Here is a 15,888-nt window from a genome sequence, read left to right as displayed (position 1 = left end):
GGTGCAGTAGCCAAGGGGGTTCTAAGATATAGAATATCAGGTGTTACAGCAACTATATGAGGCGAGTAATATGGTCAGGTATGCAGTCAGGTGTGATCGACAAGTTCAGAGTGAAGTATGAAGCCAGGTGTGATAGGCTGTTACATAGTGGGGTGGGCATTCAGATGTGTTGAGCGAGTATATAGAAAGGTAAGAAGCCAGGTGTGATGTCGTGAGATAAGTAGTCGGGTGTGTTGTGCGAATATATAGTGAGGTAAGCAGCCAGATATGATAGACGAGTATGTAGTGGGGGAAGTAGTCATGTGTGATGAGTGGGTATACAGCTTGCTAAGCAGCCAGGTGTGACAGCTAGCCCTGTAAACATACGGGAACAGCAGTATTTCTTTTCAGCCCAGAATACCTCTACACTCACACCTGACTCCGTTAAAGACGTTAACACAAAAGAGCTGACTTTGTACTACACACACCTGACGCTGGTACTAGGTACTGCAGCACCCCACACACACACACACACACACACCTGACGCTTGCACTAGGTATTGCACCTCCACACACCCCCACACACACACACACACATCTAACACACGTGTCAAGAGCTGTATCATCCCCTCCCCCCACACACACACACCTGGCTCTGTCATAAGCGTTACCAAGACGATATCAACTGGCAAGTATGTAAATCATGTAATTCCATCTTTTATGCAGAAGAGTTGGAAACTTTAGTGGGAGATCCTGTCACCATGAAGTTTGTGAACATCAGGAACTTCTTAACTTGCAGCAGGTGGGAGGTTGGGTTCAATTACCTAACTTAATTAGTTCCCTAAAGTTGAACAGGAGCTTAGGTTGAAAAGCTGATCTGGAAAACTTAGCAGCATACGTGGCTCGTAGAGGCAAACTGGATATCTATATATGGATGTTTGTGACTGCAGGAAATATCTGAATTGATATATCTGCTACACTTTGGCCTTTACAGGTTAACTGTGAGGTTGATGATAGATGTTAATCAACTTGGATGCCTCTCACTAATCTAATTGTTTGCTAATTAGGCAGAGTCTTGTATCTTTTACTAATTTTGCCGACACTGGAAACAAAAAGACTTTGTGTTTCAGTATCTCGTATTTCTATTCTCATTTCATACAATGGAACGAAATGTAATAAAAGCACTACGGAAATAAAGCACAGAAGTACATACAGAGACAGTGGAACGAAATGTAATAAAAGTGCTAGGGAAATAAAGTACAGAAGTACATACAGAGACAGTGGAACGAAATGTAATGAAAGTGCTAGGGAAATAAAGTACAGAAGTACATACAGATACAGTGGAACGAAATGTAATGAAAGTGCTAGGGAAATAAAGTACAGAAGTACATACAGATACAGTAGGACGTTGAACAAGAACACAGAATAGCGATAGAAGATAATACTGAAGCATAACACACCATATGGCTGAACCCGTGAACACTTAAGGAGAGAGAAAGGGACATGATACTCAATGTTTGTACATAACTACAAGCAATCCTAAGAGAAAGATCAATCATGATTAACTGTAGATAATGAGGGAAACATATGGACTGAACAGCTATAAATATAAATGAATCGATAAATCAAAGGTAGTAAATATTTATCTGATAATTTTAGCTTTGGAAACAGATCCTTCAGTCTCGTACCCTCTCCTCATATAGACTACCTAATGGAGGTCTGCCTCACATAACCTCCGAAAGACATTATCTCGTGAGTACAAGTGGCCACCACACCTGAACCACTGCTATAGAAGAGGAGTTCGTGTCCACATCAGTGGAACCTCCACAATGTTGGAGGGGTCAAGACAAGTGGCTTCTCCACCGTACAGTCGACCTCAAATTAATCAGTCATTCATTTCTTCTTTCTTTTTTTTTCGTTTTCGAATGGAGTCAAGAAGTAGATGAGAGGTTCGTTGAGCTAGCGTAAGTGGGATTAAACCTGCTGGACCCAACGAGTTTGAGTAATGAAGGAGAGAGAGAGAGAGAGAGAGAGAGAGAGAGAGAGAGAGAGAGAGAGAGAGAGAGAGAGAGAGAGAGAGAGAGAGAGAGAGAGAGAGAGAGAGAGGTGATGGTCGTATTGCGTGGGAGAGGGAAGTGTAGCGAGTGAGAGCGTTTGGAAGATGTAGATGTTGCATCATACGGAGGTGTTAAGCGAAGTAGAGTTTCTGGTGGTCTTGGATGATGCACTCTACTGGTGGGTAATAAGAGAGCGTCGAGTGATTGTAGGAGCTGAGCAGTGAGCAAAGCGGTTGATGAGAATAAGGAGCTTGGCTCTGTCTTTTTTCATGGATCATGGGTGTGCCAAACGGACATTGCCAGAAGAAGGTGTGGTTGAGCTTGTTTAAGATAAGTGGTAAGCCCTGTGGTTGGTGGGAGCAGATGCCATGGCTTCGTTTGTTAAGGATAGGTGATGAAGCCAAGTGGGTAATGGTATCATTTATGTGGCTTTGTTTGTTAATGATTAATGGGCCCGTTGGATGGTGGATAGCAGAAGATGTGGCCTCACGGAAGTATGCTTTCGCGGTACTTGGGACAATTTGCTACAGTCTTAAACAACTCTTGCTTTCATAAGGCAATTCCACGATATAATCGTAGAGTCATATAGCTTACTAATTCCATCTTGAGTGGCACTTTATCTAAGATTATATCTAGTGGGGCAGACTGCATCATCTCAGATCGAGTAAGTGGGTCCATAATGGAGTTCAGACGCTTGTTTGAGTTACTCTTATGATTAGTACAGAGAATGTTAGTACCACTATTGATAGTGATTGGAGTGTACTACTGATCATCAAGCACAACTTTAATGAGATTAACTTGAGTCATTCAGGACAGCTTTCTCCTAACTAGAATATGTCGCTTAATGTGAGTTGTAATGATATGCAAATGTGGACTATGATGTGAGACTTACTGAAATTGAGTTAAACACAGGCTGTCCCCAGGTCTGATGAATTTATAGTTATCAAGTTGTTTATATAGACAGTGGAAAAGGAGATAGTTGAGGTGCCAGGTTTTATATCTATCAAGGTGTTTATATTGGCAGTAGAAAAAAAGATAGGTTGAAGATAGCTGAGGTGCCACACACAGCTTGGAGTTAACCCCCTGGGTACGAGGGTGCGATCCTGCGGCACGTTGTATGGAAGTATGTGCTTAATCTGGTCTGTCATAATGATACGTGCCTGAAGAGTGAGGCGTTCATACATACACACTTGTAGCGCCTCACACATGATAACACCTAACAACTTGTGGACGACATCACATCTGGTGAGAGGACGAACAACTGCTATGTATTGGAGAGAGTTTACGAGGAGGGAGTTGGAGGCTAGATGACCCAGTACGGCGCACACTGACGCTGCCAACCATATGGTTGTGTAACACCAGGTGTGAGACGAGCCGTGACGAGGCTGGGAGTGAAGTGTTACCAGGAAACAAGAAGATGTGAGGATATGGTGAGCTTTGAGCAGTGTTACTTTCTGACCAAGAGCTGGGTAGAGGCGAATGAAATGAGGAAAGTCAGGGAAAAGTGGACAGGAAAAGCATTATTGGAAGTAAATGGTATAAGGAAATGGTAGAATATAAAGCAGACGAAGAATATTGAAATGAAGAAGAGTAAAAAGGAACATTAGAATGAGTTAATTGAATATGAGAAATTATGACATTTGGGAAGTGTGGAGAATATGAGACTGTGAGGGACACAGGAAGAAGGAAAACAGTAAGAAAACGTGGATGATCGGCTTTAAGATAATGTGAGTGTTGTATTACCACGTGTGGCTATGATCTCTGGCGGGTCAATCAGTGTAGAGTAGGAAGGATGAAACATGATCAAGACGGTGTTCAGAGGGAGGAGGAGGAAGAGGAAGAGGAGGGAAGAGACTACAAGAGAAAAGCTGTTTACTGTTTCTATCTACCATCTTGCGCTCTGATCCCCTTCACTCGGGGTTGGGTCAACCACACATAGGGAAGAACTAGTAGTGGATGCTAGTTTGGCAGAATCGAAGTGTTCAACTCCAGTCCCGCAAGGAAGCAGAAGACACACAGATCACTAGGGTAGACTTGCTACCTTCGTATCCAGTAGATGAAGGCGATATTGCATGTGATGCTGAGCTGAAGAGTTGCTGAGGATGAGTAACGGCAGGGCTCCGGGCACGGACGATGTAGTATGTGGGAGTGATGAAACAGTGGAGAGGCAGGGGACTCATGAGTATGTGCTGAGGCATGAGGAAGAGGCTTTTTCCTGGAGGTCTAGAAAGGCGATTCCCAAACCTTGTGGTCTCTCAACCCCAAAGAAAGGTCTTCGAGCATTTTTCTTGGCGTCGTCAAGTTATCAAGACTTTTCCACGACCATCAGGAAATATACATGTTCTAACGGCAGCCTAGAGTCGACAGCTCTCCCACGTCCGTGTGTATCTTAGGCCGAAGTTAGCTTTATCATTTCCTATATTCAGTAACCTTAGTTCCCTCAGTTACTGCAGTCTTCTGGTTATGGCGAAGACTGAGTAATAGATTACCTGATATGAAAGACTATTCCTCATTACAGTGACTGAGAAATGATAAGAGATTGCGATTTATTTGAGTAAACTGAGAAATACCTCAATTGATTATGTAATATTCTGGTATACACCGCTGCTAATTAACGAATCAATTTCTTTCTCAAAACTAAACCTGAGGCAACCAGGATATGATTAGTTAATGAACACATCAAGAAAAAAATTAATACTTTAGAAGAAAGAAAAATAGATTTGTGTGTAACGAATATCTTTTCATGTTTCTATATTGCAATAGTTAAATTCTCTTCTTGTAAGGAAAACTTAATGATTCACTAACTGTCTTCAGGAAAGTATTATCGGAAACGGATACAGCATTATCTTGTTTCTCACTTCAGCTTCGTATACATTTCATATCATCAAAATAACATCTTTAAAATATCCGGAGTATATCCACAAATATCAAAAAGAACAGTGATATACAGGAATAAAATTTTGATAAGATGTAGTTTGAGTTCTTACAAGTAAGGACGAAGAAAAGTCTTCAGAAAAATGCCTAGATTGCCTTAGGGTGAGTTTAGGGTGGTGGTGCAGGGCGCGAGAGAGGAAGAGTTCCAATATTAGTGTTGCAAAGTTGGTGTATTGCTTCTCCGTGGCATCAGGGAGGCTGCAACACAGCGAAGACCAGCAAGACTGACACACAACTTTACCAACTGTTTAGAATTATTTCTTACGTTTTCTTTACCTTTTTCATAACAGAACTTTGCCTATCACAAGGGCCAGGAATGAAGAGATATCGAAAACCATTGATGAAAGGATGAAATTGTGATACGCGTATTTTATTGACTGTATATCAATTATGTATGATATCATGGTGACGTATTTGTCGAATTATAAGATTACTAGTGAAATTATGAGGGGTACATATGTGGTTGCTATCATCAGGGTGAAGTTGTGGAGAGACACATGATATGGTTGATAACAGTGGTGGGATATGGTTGATAACAGTGTTGGGATATGGTTGATAACAGTGCTGGGATATGGTTGATAACAGTGGTGGGATATGGTTGATAACAGTGTTGGTATATGGTTGATGACAGTGGAGGTACACAGGTCTGGGTTGATGATGCTATGGTAGGATTACCAAGGAACACAACACTGAGCCAATAGTTTATTGGGGAGTTGTACGAAAGGACGTTTGACAGTTGACAGTAAGATGAAGAGAGGAGAGAGTGGCACAGGTGTGTGTGGGGTGATAAAGAGGACACAAGTATTTTGGCAGACAGTACCACAGGTATGGGTATATGGAGGAAGACGTGCCATGGTTATTCTTGTCCTACGGAGGAGTTACGAACCGTAACACACATGCTGTAGTTGTCAGTGCAAAGGAGGAGGTTGTTAGTACAATGGGGGAGTTGTGAAGGACACATGCCGTGGTTGTTAGTATAATGAGGGAGTTGTGAAGGGACACATGTTGTGGTTGTTAGTATAATGGGTGAATTATGGAGGGACAAATGCCGTGGTTGTTAGTATAATGAGGGAGTTATGGCCGTGGTTCTTAGTGCAATGAAGGAATTGTGAAGGGACACTTGCCATAGTTTTCAGTATTATGGAGGAAACATGTCATGGTTATCGGGACAATAGAGGAGATATTGAGGGACACATATACTTGTCCACAGCACTTCAGTAAACTGATGCAGGAAGAAATGCCTCGGGTAGCAGTTCTCATATGGTGGAAGATGATGCACTGTACTTGTCTGTCTGTCTGTCTGTCTATATTCTCTCTCTCTCTCTCTCTCTCTCTCTCTCTCTCTCTCTCTCTCTCTCTCTCTCTCTCTCTCTCTCTCTCTCTCCCCTAACCAACCATTCAGTCCCTCTTCAGTATACCATCTCCACCTATGTAAGTCTACGTAAAGTACCTATATACTATAAGTCCAGACATATCTCTTTCTATATAGATCATCGTCTATATGTCTTTCTATATAGATCATCATCTATATGTCTTTCTCTTTCACAAAATGGAACCACTCAAGGTTCAGTCTTGTCCCAGACCATAACAACACAATAACTGTGAGTGTAACACATTCCACGCAACACCCACAACTCAGACTTGGCTCACCAACAACTGGCCTCTCTCCACCTCCTCACTCATTCACAAAACTTTTAATCCTCAGTTTACGACAAAAGTTCCATCATTCCAAGTGAAACTTTCGTGTCGTATTAGTTAAATGAGTCATACAGAGTGTGAGAACTATATTCATTATGGCACGTTATAATGCTAACAGCAACACATCAGCTCAACTTTACAAGTGTTTCTGGGTTTGCTGTCTCGATTGGATGGTGAATAAAGATTTGTATTGATGAAATCAGTTTATGCTGAATTTCTGAAGACCTTTAGTAAATGCAAAATGTTTTTCTTTTAGAATTCTAGGAACATTGTGTCATATTTTGTTAATTGCGAGGAGCTTATTCTCTCACGTTTTGATTTAGACATTTTTTTTTCATCGGTTTTATCATTTCGTGGTAGAGGAAAATTTGTTTGAAGAAAATGGATCTTTCATTTGTTCCTCTGTCTGTCTGTCTGTCTGTCTGTCTGTCTCTCTCTCTCTCTCTCTCTCTCTCTCTCTCTCTCTCTCTCTCTCTCTCTCTCTCTCTCTCTCTCTCTCTCATATATATATATATATATATATATATATATATATATATATATATATCAATATATATATATATATATATGTCAATAAGAGCAAGGTTATTAGGTACAGTAGGGTTGAGGGTCAAGTCAATTGGGAGGTGAGTTTGAATGGTGAGAGGCTGGAGGAAGTGAAGTGTTTTAGATATCTGGGAGTGGATCTGTCAGCGGATGGAACCATGGAAGCGGAAGTGGATCATAGGGTGGGGGAGGGGGCGAAAATTTTGGGAGCCTTGAAAAATGTGTGGAAGTCGAGAACATTATCCCGGAAAGCAAAAATGGGTATGTTTGAAGGAATAGTGGTTCCAACAATGTTGTATGGTTGCGAGGCGTGGGCTATGGATAGAGTTGTGCGCAGGAGGATGGATGTGCTGGAAATGAGATGTTTGAGGACAATGTGTGGTGTGAGGTGGTTTGATCGAGTAAGTAACGTAAGGGTAAGAGGGATGTGTGGAAATAAAAAGAGCGTGGTTGAGAGAGCAGAAGAGGGTGTTTTGAAGTGGTTTGGGCACATGGAGAGAATGAGTGAGGAAAGATTGACCAAGAGGATATATGTGTCGGAGGTGGAGGGAACGAGGAGAAGAGGGAGACCAAATTGGAGGTGGAAAGATGGAGTGAAAAGGATTTTGTGTGATCGGGGCCTGAACATGCAGGAGGGTGAAAGGAGGGCAAGGAATAGAGTGAATTGGAGCGATGTGGTATACCGGGGTTGACGTGCTGTCAGTGGATTGAATCAAGGCATGTGAAGCGTCTGGGGTAAACCATGGAAAGCTGTGTAGGTATGTATATTGCGTGTGTGGACGTGTGTATGTACATGTGTATGGGGGGGGTTGGGCCATTTCTTTCGTCTGTTTCCTTGCGCTACCTCGCAAACGCGGGAGACAGCGACAAAGTATAAAAAAAAAAAAAAAAAAAAAAAAATATATATATATATATATGTTTGTACACAAATATAGTGCATATAAAGGCGCACCTTCATAGAACACATAATACCTTCCAACAGCAAGGATTCGATCCTTGGTTAAAAAAAATCAACCAAAAAAACTCAACAAATCATCCACAGGAACATTAGTAAATAGAAAGGTACCATGAAAACTAACCAATTTGAAACCACAGTCCAATTCATCAGCTTTAAGCTTATCAATTAAGTTGCCATCGTTTCAGATGTGACAACTTAGACGTAGTTCTAACTGAAGGAGTGACTTAGGAAACTAGCCAATTGGAGAACTAGTATGAGACAGAACCAACTGAACTGCTCGTAATCATTAGGTCTGAGTAGCGTGTTGGCTTCGTATGCTGGTGGAGGAGGATGACCAGCCCCTCCTGCAGGACCTCCACCAACAGATCCTACACCTGCAGGACCTTCACCACCTCTGCCGCAGGACCTTCACCACCTCTGCCGCAGGGACCTTCACCACCTCTGCCGCAGGACCTTCAACACCTCTGCCGCAGGGACCTTCACCACCTCTGCCACAGGGACCTTCACCACCTCTGCCACAGGGACCTTCACCACCTCTGCCGCAGGGACCTTCACCACCTCTGCCGCAGGACCTTCACCACCTCTGCCGCAGGACACCTTCACCACCTCTGCCGCAGGACCTTCAACACCTCTGCCGCAGGACCTTCACCACCTCTGCCGCAGGACCTTCACCACCTCTGCCACAGGGACCTTCACCACCTCTGCCACAGGGACCTTCACCACCTCTGCCGCAGGACCTTCACCACCTCTGCCGCAGGACCTTCACCACCTCTGCCGCAGGACCTTCAACACCTCTGCCGTAGGACCTTCACCACCTCTGCCGCAGGACCTTCACCACCTCTGCCGCAGGATCCTCACCACCTCTGCCGCAGGAGCTAGACTCGTCCTGACCTCGCTGCCGCAGGCATCTCCGTGGACGTCAGGTAACGGTGAAGATCCTACGATCCTCTTCTGATGTGGTCTCCCTGTCCCATCTATTCCCACCTCGTAGCCCCTCACACAATCCTGTAAACATACCATGTTTTCTGTTCCTTTCTCAGGCCAAAATCCATTATAGCCTCCGGCGACCCGTGTTGAATTCCTCTGTAGGAGAGAGAGAGAGAGAGAGAGAGAGAGAGAGAGAGAGAGAGAGAGAGAGAGAGAGAGAGAGAGAGAGAGAGAGAGAGAGAGAGAGAGAGAGAGAGAGAGAGAGAGAGAGAGAGAGAGAGAGTTACACACAGAGAGACACAGACCATCACGCAGACCCAAGGGCCAAGGAAGGCTTTCTGGCCTTAACACTACTAAAAAAGAAAAAGAAAAAGGAAAAAGTCCTTTTAAGAGCAGTAGAAGATAAGGATAGGAGAGCAAAGGCTTTCTCAGCAAACACCTTGGATAGAAAACAGGTAGAAGAAAAGAAATACCTTGCAGGATTAACACGCCTGAAGGAAACTTTAATAGGAAAATCATGAGGTAGAATGAACATGACTGTGTCATGCATCCCATTAGCAAGGACATACAACCCTTCACTTTTTCTTATAAAGACAATACTAAGAATAAACCTGAGCTCCAGCCTCTCAATTTATATTGTCTGTATTATTCCTGATGTTGGAGAATGACAAAGTAATTCTTAATGACTCTCTCAAAGCAGGTGACACATGGGTTAATCACTGTTGGTATGTTACCTGGTCAGGGAGAAAGAGATCAATGGTTGAGTAGATAGCATGATATACCACCTCGTTATGATAACTGATTAACTGAATTATTCAGTCCCAGAGAGTGACAAGTAATGATTAAGATTGATTCTGAAGGTAGTAAGGGTGTGGCTCTAAACTACATTTTTCTGTGAGCTTATTCCAAGCATTATTTATTATTCATTTATCATTATCAGTGGCTGTGATAACTGGCGACCTGGACACAAAATGGAGAGGTCAGGATGACCTATCTTTATCGATGAAATAGATAAAGATTTCAAGAAATTTTGTAATTTCTTCAGTATACATTATAATTCATGGTGAGAAAATATCAAATACAGATAGACATTATCATAAGTCTTGTTTATATATATATATATATATATATATATATATATATATATATATATATATATATATATATATATATATATATATATATATATATATATATATATATATATATATATATATATATATATATATATATAAGAACATATTCTTCATGACACTGTGCGAAAAATCTTTAGTTATTCTTATTTCTACGTCACATAATCTCTATTCCCAAGCTCAGAGGAGGAACTCTGTCAGTGGCAGCGCAGAACCTAGGGGAAGAAATATAAAGATAGATAAAGTAAATAAAGAAAATAAGCTATTGATAACAACTATGAAATTACCAGTTATCAAAATTCTTGATTATGCCGCCGTAGGACATCTGTATCTGGCTTCGTATATCACTGAGGCTACGTTCATGAACGCAGGAGCTGGGTACTGTGGGTTCCTTTGGTGCCGATAAGGTCCATGTTGGTGTTTCCTCCCTCACTTGCAGTCGGTCCCAGCAACCCCAGCCATCAGGCTCATCAGTATAAACAAAACACCAAAAAAAGCTTTTCATCCCAGAAGAAAAAAACTGAAGTGATTTTCTGTGAGGTCGGCTCGTGTCTTGGCGTGGTATTGTGGTGTTCACACCACCACCATGTTCTCAGAGCGCCAGTATTACGCCTTCAGCAGAACAAATAGAATACGTCGCTCACCAGAACAAGAGCCTTCTTCTCCTCCTCCTCCTCTTCCTCCTCCTCCTCCTCCTCCCTCCTCCTCCTCCTCCTCCTCCCTCCTGCCTCAGCATTGTGCTTCAGCGAATTTTACGGCAGCCAACTTGGCCTTTACTGTGGTGTGGTGGCCTCCACTCCTCCTGGCTGACGGCTGCTCACCCACAGGATAACCACAGAGCAGGTGAGGCGGGGCGCCGTGGATAACCACAGAGCAGGTGAGGGGGGCCGGGCGCCGTGGATATTCTTTCCCCTTCTGGATGTAAGTGAGAGACGAGTCCGACCACACAACCACAACCACGAGCTGGTAGTTGTAAGAGAGAGGCTCCTCCTGCAGGGTGTTACAACATCAAGGATCTGATATACTCAGGTCTTGGTGATGCAGCATATAAAGGATCCTGCAGGACATACTACATCATAGATGATTTGATCCTCTTCTATACCCAGGGAGAGGAGGATCATGATGAAACAACATACATGGGATCCTGCAGGATATTACTACATCATAGATGATTTGATCCTCTTCTATACCAGGGAGAGGAGGATCATGATGAAACAACATACATAGGATCCTGCAGGACATACTACATCATAGATGATTTGATCCTCTTCTATACCAGGGAGAGGAGGATCATGATGAAACAACATACATGGGATCCTGCAGGATATTACTACATCATAGATCATCTGATCCTCTTCTATACCCAGGGAGAGGAGGATCATCATGAAACAACATACATGGGATCCTGCAGGATATTACTACATCATAGATCATCTGATCCTCTTCTATACCCAGGGAGGGGAGGATCATGATGAAACAACATACATGGGATCCTGCAGGATATTACTACATCATAGATGATCTGATCCTCTTCTATACTCAGGGAGAGGAGGATCATGATGAAACAACATACATAGGATCCTACAGGATATTACTACACCATAGATGATCTGATCCACTCCAATATTGACCCAGGGCCTGGAAGGTCATTATAACACGACACACAAAAAACACGTGAAAGATAACTCTTGACATATTCTAATCATCTTTCCAATCCCCATGCATTCGTGAGAATGATTTTCCTTATGAACCCTATTAAAAAAAGAAAAATAACATCCACAGAAAATACTTTAGAGAAGCTAAAAGACAGAAACAGAATAGAATCGAAAGCTAACAACTGCTTAACTACGTGGATAACTACCCTAAATTCATACCTTGAGGTTATTTTACATGACTTATCATCAGTTAATACTTGGCATTATCTCTCATAATAACCCTGTACCAGGAGGCCTTCAGCTCTTAGTCTTCGTGTTTGGTAACAGACCCCGACCTGTGTGTGCCTGGTCTGTGGTCAGTATGTCCTCGACCTGTGTGTGCCTGGTCTGTGGTCAGTGTGTCCTCGACCTGTGTGTGCGTGGTCTGTGGTCAGTATGTCCTCGACCTGTGTGTGCCTGGTCTGTGGTCAGTATATCCTCGACCTGTGTGTGCGTGGGCTGTGGTCAGTATGTCCTCGACCTGTGTGTGCCTGGTCTGTGGTCAGTGTGTCCTCGACCTGTGTGTGCCTGGTCTGTGGTCAGTATGCCAACATACACAGTTGTCGGTCCTCATGTATATGACCAGACTCAGCGTGTAATTTCCCTTGAGAAAAGCCGCTGAGATGTCGCGTCTGGGAGGCCATGTCGTCTCCTTTGTTGGGGCAAGTGTGTGTGTGTGTGTGTGTGTGTGTGTGTGTGTGTGTGTGTGTGTGGTGAGTGCGCGCGCCCGCGCGCGTGTGTGTGTTTGTGTGTGTGTGTGTGTGTGTGGTGAGTGCGCGTGTGTGTGTGTGTGTGTGTGTGTGTGTGTGTGTGTGTGTGTCTGCGTTCTCTCACACACATGGGTGTATATTTGAATTATGATGGTAATGATAGCAATGATAATGATGATAATGATAACAATAATGACACTAATGATAATGATGATACTACTACTAGTAATAATATTAATGATAATAATAATGATAATGATAATAATAATTATAACTGCAGCCAAGGGGAGAAAATATACAGGTAGAGGTCTGTTATAGCTGGTAATACGATTGCGGTGGTGAACTGCACCTCGGAGAAGGGGGATCTCAGATGAGAAGAGATGACGGTCACGTGGGTGGTACACTAGCTTGTTCTTGAACAGTCTAGTGAAGTTCAGGTGATGGTAGGAAGGACATTCAATCCAAACTCTTTTCTTCTACCTATATCAGCAACCCTTGTGTGTAGTAAATATTATGGTATAGACCAAGTGGAGGAAACGTATTAGGAAAAATGAAAAGATGTGGAGGTGTTCTGTAGTTCGAATTGAGGGAGTCCAAACGTCTTGAGTTGGAGGAGGGCAATGAGGAGGTAGCTGGGATATTTACTTATAGCTCTGTGGTAATCCATCTAGTGGAGTTCACCGTCCGTAGTGCCTCCGAGTAGCTGGGGAGCACAGCAAGAAATAACGGGGTGAGACGTGGTTTGGTTAAGGCTGACGTGTTTGGCTACGACGGTCCTGGTTTACCATATGTCGTACTTGGCGGAGGTCCAGTTGTGGAGGCTGGTAAGGCAGTGCTGTGGTCGACGCTGAGAGAAATGACTGACGAACGTACGTCCATTGAGCAAGTATACACTCACCAGGACGCCATTAATAAGGCTTAGGTGTCCCCACCCATAGAGTGGGGACAGCCTGGCCTGGCTTCCATAGGCAGACGTGCCTCTGGCATATATTCCCAGGCAGGAGGGAGTCCTTCTGCCCTCAACTGTCCGAGCAACCTAACCACCATCAGCCCTGAGGGTGTGGACAGAGCGGTAGGCCTCACTGAACTTAAGAGAACACATGAAATCTGGCTATCAAACTCCGTAGAGTTTCAACGCCGTAGATTAGATAAATACTGAGCTAAGAAGATAAATGGATCCTGATATCTATATACGCTACGTCTATTACGATAATATGAGGAAACACGAGGGATGCATAGTGTTTCTTCTTTCTGTCTTTTTTTTTAAGTAGATTGTAAAGTGAGGAATCAGAAGGGATTTGTGTCATCTCTAATATTCGGTCTCTATTTTTTTTTTCAAGTAGGTTGGCCAAAACTGAACGTGTTATTCAATGTCAGGACGCATCATTGACCTGTACAGTGGTAAGATTGATTTTTTTAGACTTGATATAAAGTGTCTTATCTATCAATCCACACCAGGTACCACGCTCCCTGGGTGTTGTTGGTTCTACTGATTGCCTCCATCCCTCACCCAGCCAACCCTTCGGTTGTAGTCAGCTGTCTTGGTCTGAGCCACTATCCACCACGTGCCTCACCCACCACCTGGTCCACCAGCTAGTTCAGTCGTAACTGAAGGTTCTCTCTCTCCTCTTGCTGCACTCAGCTATCATGTACCACACCGCTTGCCTCAGCTGCCACTTAAGCTCTGACCCTTCTATCACTAAGTCAACATGTTCACCTCAGCTACAACATCTACCTCAGCCATCATTGAAACGTTGCCTCCCGCCTCACTAAGGAATGTTCATCTCTCGTCCACCAGCTGCCAGAACAGCTGACGCTGAGGTGTCACCATCTGCTTCACCAGGAACCTCTCTCTCAGCCCCGTCCACTCCACTCAGCCAACATGCTCACATCTGGCACAACAGCCACCACATCTCCTCTGTACAGCCACCTGCCGACCCGCTCAAACAATATATTCACTATTAACCTGAGGTTCACCAGCTGTCTCTGAGGCCCTGGCTACCAGTCCATACTGAAGTCTGTAATCGTATTTACTCATGAAAATTCATTTTCTAGTCTGAAATGTTCTCGTTCTAACTTAATTTGGTTATTATTTATATTAACTCTCCTCTGCAGTCTGACATCTCATTTCGTATGCAACCCCACATCCCTTCCGGAGGGTCTCAACCCTTCAGTTCACCTCCCCTGCCAGTGAGGTCACAGGCTGGGCCACCTTACCTCTTGAACTGTAGTGTCCATCTGCTGTTATGGATCCTTCCTCGTCCCTGCCGGTGTACATGTACTGAGGGTCATCCTCACTTCACCAAGACTATCATCTCCTACTCTGACCAACCAATACACATCTTTCTCTTCTACTTTCCTTCGTCTTGGTAAACATTATGTGTTGATCACCATTTTCCATTCTCCCTCCCTCCGCTTCGCCTTGGTATATCTCTTGCTACACTACCGTACTCCTACGTTCTTTCACCGTGTTTACTCCTCCTTTTCTTACTCTCTCATTTCCTGCTACAACATCATCTATTTCCATTCCTCCTTCACCTCTTCTTCCTCCTCCTCCTCTTCCCTTCCCACTAACTGTCCCACTGGTACACAGCCATGATAAACTTTACAACCCCAAGTTTACAACACAGCCACAACTTGTGTTATAAATACCAAAATAATGGGTTTCCTTTACAAATAAAGAGATGAACGTAATGCAAGTTTGAACCTAACCTATGAACGTATTTGTACGTTTGTGATATATATCGGTTTGCATGACTGAAGTTAACGTAACTCAAGATTGTAATATATCGTTTTGCATCACAGGAGTGAACGTAAATCAAGATTGTACCCATATAACTTCAGACTTATCATCACTATTGTAAAATATCTTCATGAAGACACAGTACATTTTTCCATCTAGAATACAATTAATGGAAATTTGAATATGAGTAAGCTTTAAGTAATGACATAAGAGACATTTGGAGTTGATATTTGATCCTATGAAGTTCATGACCTTAAGAACTCAAAATAATGTTCTAAATTTGCGTAATCTAAACGGTTTCAGTAACAAAATGTTACGGAACTGAAAAACATGATTTCTCTCTCTCTCTCTCTCTCTCTCTCTCTCTCTCTCTCTCTCTCTCTCTCTCTCTCTCTCTCTCTCTCTCTCTCTCTCTCTCTCTCTCTCTCTCTCTCTCTCTCTCTCTCAGATCAAGCAGTACAGCATCAGTTGATCACATTACCATACATGCAGACACTGATCACATTCAG

The sequence above is a fragment of the Panulirus ornatus genome, chromosome 59 (assembly GCF_036320965.1).
Source record: "Panulirus ornatus isolate Po-2019 chromosome 59, ASM3632096v1, whole genome shotgun sequence".
Classification (NCBI taxonomy): domain Eukaryota; kingdom Metazoa; phylum Arthropoda; class Malacostraca; order Decapoda; family Palinuridae; genus Panulirus; species Panulirus ornatus.
The sequence above is the reverse complement of the archived record's forward strand: the minus strand, read 5'-3'. Positions refer to the sequence as shown.